The following is a 5,885-nucleotide window of genomic DNA, read 5'->3' on the forward strand; positions in this document are numbered from 1 at the left end:
GTCCGACATTTAAACGTGTTAACCCTGGCAAGACCGCTGGCCAAGATGGCATCCCTAGCCGTGTCCTCAGAGCATGCGCAGTCCAGCTGGCTGGAGTGTTTATGGACATATTCAATCTCTCCCTAACCCAGTCTGCTGTCACCACTTGCTTCAAGATGTCCACTGTTGTTCCTGTACCCAAGAGAGCAAAGGTAACTGAAATAAATGACTAGCGCCCCGTAGCACTCACTTCTGTCATCATAAAGTGCTTTGAGAGGCTAGTTAAGGATCATATCACCTCTACCTTGCCTGACACCCTAGACCCACTTCAATTTGCATACCGCCCCAATAGATCGACAGACGATGCAATCGCCATTGCACTGCACACTGCCCTATCCCATCTGGACTTGGGGCCCTGGGTCTGAACCCCGCCCTGTGCAACCGGGTCCTGGAATTCCTGACGGGCCACCCACAGGTGTTGAAGGTAGGAAACAACACCTCCACTTCGCTGATCCTCAACACAGTGTGCCCCACAAGGGTGCTGCTCACCCCCTCCTGTACTCCCTGTTCACCCATGACTGTGTGGCCACGCATGCCTCTAACTCAATCATCAAGTTCGCAGACAACACAACAGTTGTAGGCCTGATTACCAACAATGACGAGACAGGGGGTGAGGGCCCTGGCGGAGTGGTGCCAGGAAAATAGCCTCTCCCTCAACGTCAACAAAACAATGGAGCTGATCGTGGACTTCAGGAAAGAGCAGAGAGAGCACACCCCTATTCACATCGACGGGACCGCAGTGGAGAAGGTGAAAAGCTTCATGTTACTCTGTGAAATGGTCCACCCATACAGACAGTGTGGTGAAGACGTCGCCACAGCGCCTCTTCAACCTCAGGAGGCAGAAGAAATTTGACTTGGCCCCTAAGACCCTCACAAACTTTTACAGATGCACAATTGAGATCAATTGTATGATCGCCTGGTACGGCAACTGCACTGCCCACAATCACAGGGCTCTCCAGAAGGTGGTGCGGTCTGCCCAACACATCACTGGGGGCACATTGCCTGCACTCCAGGACATCTACAGCACTCGATGTCACAGGAAGGCCAAAAAGATCATCAAGGACATCAACCACCCGAGCCACGGCCTGTTCACACCACTACCATCCAGAAGGCGAAGTCAGTACAGGTGCATCAAAGCTTGGACAGAGAGACAGAAGCTGTTTTTCAATCTCAAGGCCATCAGACTGTCAGTCATCACTAGCCGTTTACCTCCCAGTTACTCAACCTTGCACCTTAGAGGCTGCTGCCCTATATACATAGACGTTGAATCACTTGTCACTTTAATAATGGATCACTAGTAATTTTAATAATGTTTACATACTTTTTTTCATATGTATATACTGTATTTTATTCTACTGTATTTTAGTCAATGCCACACCAACGTTGCTAGTCCTAAAATGTATATATTTTTTAACTCCATTCTTTTACTTTTAGATTTGTGTGTATTGTTAGATATTACTGCACGATGAACACAAGCATTTCACTACACCCGCAATAACATCTGCTAAATATGTGTATGTGACCAATACAATTGTATTTGAGTTGATACTCGTACTATAGAAACATACATTGTATTTTGCAAAGTTCTCTCTGTGTTAATCCTGTTGCCCAAATATAGCAGGTAACTTGTGTCTGTGTTGACGATGTTATTGAGTTCAATTTAATATACGCTTTGACCAATTTCACGTAACCTTAAGATGCTTGACTCACTACAGCTGCTTTTAAAGAACTTTCCAGTCGTTTGTGCTTTACATTCCGACTTCACATTCCAACTTGTACTTTTGAATGTCTCTTGATTGGAAATATCTAATAATGTCTAGTAAAAAGAGCAATGTATGTAAAGCATGCATCTGTTTTAAGGTTAGTGTGTGTGTGTGTGTGTGTGGTGTAGTTCCTCTGGATCTCCACTAGGTGTCAGCACAGTTTCAGTATTTTTACACCAGGTTCAGAATGTCTTCATGTGTAACAATGTTCCTTTCAAGTCCAGTGATGTAAATTACTTTAAGTAAAAAAACTTTAAAGTACGACTTTAGTAATTTTTTTGTGTATCTAATTTACTTTAGTATTTATATTTTACCAACTTTTACTCCACTACATTACGTTTAGATATACAGTGGGGAGAACAAGAATTTGATACACTGATGATTTTGCAGGTTTTTCTACATACAAAGCATGTAGAGGTCTGTAATTTTTATCATAGGTACACTTCAACTGTGAGAGACGGAATCTAAAACAAAAATCCAGACAATCACATTGTATGATTTTTAAGTGACATAATGACATAAGTATTTGATGAAACCAAGATTTAACTCCTTGGCCTGAATGCAACGCGTCACTTCTGGAGGAAACCTGGCACCCTCCCTACGGTGAAACATGATGGTGGCAGAATCTTTCAGAATTTTCATCAGTAGGGACTGGGAGACTAGTCAGGATCGAGGGAAAGATGAATGGAGCAAAGTACTGGGTCGATGGTTCACCTTCCAACAGGACAACGACCCTAAGCACACAGCAAGAAAATGCAAGAGTGGCTTCTGGACAAGTCTCTGAATGGCCCAGCCAGAGCCTGGACTTGAACCCAATCGGGGGGAAAAAAGGGGYAAAAAAACTGAATATAACTGTGCAGCAACGCTCCCCATGAAACCTGACAGAGCTTGAGAGGATCTGCAGAGAAGAATGGGAGAAACTCCCCAAATACATGTGCCAAGCCTGTAGCGTCATACCCAAGAAGACAAAAGGCTGTAATCGCTGCCGAAGGTGATTCAACAAAGTACTTAGTAAAGGGCCTGAATACTTATGTCAATGTGCTATTTTGTTTTTTTTGTTTGAGCAAGTCTTGCTCAACTTGCTCAATTTCCACATTTATTTCTTACGATATTTAGTTGAGGTTTAGGGTTAAGTGAATGATTTGTCCCAAAWACAATGCGGATTGACTGACCTTCATGTCTTAAAAACTTAGGGCTGCAATCCCGTTAACGGGATCGATATGACAACAGCCAGTGAAAGTGCAGGGTGCCAAATTCAAACAGAAATCTCATAATTAAAATTCCTCAAGCATACAAGTATTTCACACCATTTTAAAGATACACTTCTTGTTAATCCCACCACAGTGTCCGATTTCAAAAAGGCTTTACAGCGAAAGCACCACAAACGATTATGTTAGGTCACCACCAATTCACAGAAAAACACAGCCATTTTTCCAGCCAAAGACATTTCTCCTGATATTTTGGAGGCATTTCTGAACATGGCGCCAATGTAAACTGAGGTTTTTGGATATAAATATGAACTTTATCGAACAAAACATATATGTATTGTGTAACATGAAGTCCTATGAGTGTCATCGATGAAGATCATCAAAGGTTAGTGATTCATTTTATCTCTATTTCAGATTTTTGTGACTCCAGAGAGCCACATCAAATAACAGAAATACTCATCATAAACTTTGATGAAAGATACATGTTTTACATAGAATTAAAGATACACTTGTTCTTAATGCAACCGCTGTGTCAGATTTCAAAAAAGCTTTACGGAAAAAGCAAAAACCATGCAATAATCTGAGTCGGCGCTCAGAGCCCAATCAAGCCATACAGGTACCAGCATATTGTGCAGTCAACAGAAGTCCGAAATAACATTATAAATATTCACTTACCTTTGATGATCTTCATCAGAATGCACTCCCAGGAATCCCAGTTCAACAATAACTAAAAGCAGACGAAATGTCAAAAAGTTCCGTAACAGTCAGTAGAAACATGTCAAACGATGTATTGAATCAATCTTTAGGATGTTTTTAACATAAATCTTCAATAATGTTCCAACCGGAGAATTCTTTTGTCTTCAGAAATGCGATAAAACAGAGCTCGCTCTCACATGAACGCGCATGGTCAGCGCATGTTCAGCTCATGATAGACCTTACTCAATCCCCTCTCCTTCGGCCCCACTTCACAGTAGAAGCATCAGACACGGTTCTAAAGACTGTTGACATCTAGTGGAAGCCGTAGCAATTGCAAAATGACCCGTATCACATTGTGTATTCGATAGGCGATGAGTTGAAAACCTACAAACCTCAGATTTCCCACTTCCTGGTTGGATTTTTTTCTCAGGTTTTTGCCTGCCATATGAATTCTGTTATACTCACAGACATCATTCAAACAGTTTTAGAAACTTCAGAGTGTTTTCTATCCAAATAGACTAATGATATGCATATATTAGCAACTGGAGACTGAGGAACAGGCAGCTTACTCTGGGCACCTCTGGGCACCTTTTCATCCAAGCTACTCAATACTGCCCCTGCAGCCATAAGAAGTTAAAGTAATGATGGACTGTTGCTTTTTTGAGCTGTTTTTCCATAATATGAACTTGGTATTTTACCAAATAGGGCTATCTTCTGTATACCAGCCCTTCCTTGTCACAACACAACTGATTGGCTCAAATGCATTAAGAAGGAAAGAAACATGGCACACCTGTTAATTGAATTGCATTCCAGGTGACTACCTGGAAACATACAGTCATTGACATACAGTCAATAACACAATAGAAAAATCTATATACASTGTGTGCAAATGTAGTAAGATTAGGGATGTAAGGCAATAAATAGACCATAGTGGCAAAATAATTACAATTTAGCAATTAAACACTGGAGTGAAAGATGTGCAGAAGATGAATGTGCAAGTAGAGATACTGGGGTGCAAAGGAGCAAAAAATAAATAACAATATGGGGATATATGTCACTCCCTTTGGTTCCTTCTTCAGGCGTTATTGTTTCTGTTCCTGTGTCATGTCTGTGCGTTGTTTGTGTCTCTTATTTTGTATTATGTTGTGTTTTGTTATTAAAACACTCACTCCCTGAACTTGCTTCCCGACTCTCAGCGCACATCGTTACATTAGGTCATTTATCTTTGTTTCATATTGAAGTAAAAAAAAATTTAATGATTGTTTAGTCACATGATTTCTCAATTTGCAGTACTTTGCCAATCGGTTTTACAGCCAGACCTATTTGACATGTCTTTTACCTTGTCCCGCTCAACCATACACTTTTTCAACTTCTCATCAGTCCATGGGGATTTAACCATTTTTACAGTAATTTTCTTAATGGATGCATGCTTATTAGTAAATGTGTCAAGTGCAGCATCTGGTTGCTCCTCATTACACACCAACAAATATTCTTTACATCAACAACATAGGAATTGCTACGAAATACCTTGTATGACCTCTTATACGTTATATTAGGCCCAGCCTTTGGAACTTTGGTTTTCCGAGATATGGCTACTATATTGTGATCACTACACCCAAATGGATTTGGATACTGCTTTCAAACACATTTCTGCTGCATGAATAAAAATGTGATAAATACATGTTGATGATTTCATTATGTAACTACCCTGGTAGGTTGATCTACCCTGCCTGTGCCATTAAACCCCTACAACTCATCCAGAACGCCGCAGCCAGTCTGGTGTTCAACCTTCCCAAGTTCTCTCACGTCACCCCGCTCCTCCGCTCTCTCCACTGGCTTCCAGTTGAAGCTCGCATCTTCTTGTTTCCTTATTAGGATGCCGGTGGGCGGAGTTGGGAGGGTGTCAGCTACATGGGAAACACCTGGGCCCACTGTCATAGGATAAATGCACCACTTCCCCATTCATGGAGGAGACTCTCTCCATGCAGACACCTTGATAGATTTTGTTGTGTTTCGTGGGTGCGTTTGTTGTGTTTCGTGGTGCTTTTTGGTTGTTTGCTTTGGCACCTTTCAACACCCTGCATTATCACATTCATGCATGCTAAAACTCCTCACTTACACTACTGATTACTGATTACACACACCATTGTATATTGTACTTAGTTACTATATTTAATAA

The sequence above is a fragment of the Salvelinus sp. IW2-2015 genome, linkage group LG4q.1:29 (genome assembly GCF_002910315.2).
Source record: "Salvelinus sp. IW2-2015 linkage group LG4q.1:29, ASM291031v2, whole genome shotgun sequence".
In the NCBI taxonomy this organism is placed as follows: domain Eukaryota; kingdom Metazoa; phylum Chordata; class Actinopteri; order Salmoniformes; family Salmonidae; genus Salvelinus; species Salvelinus sp. IW2-2015.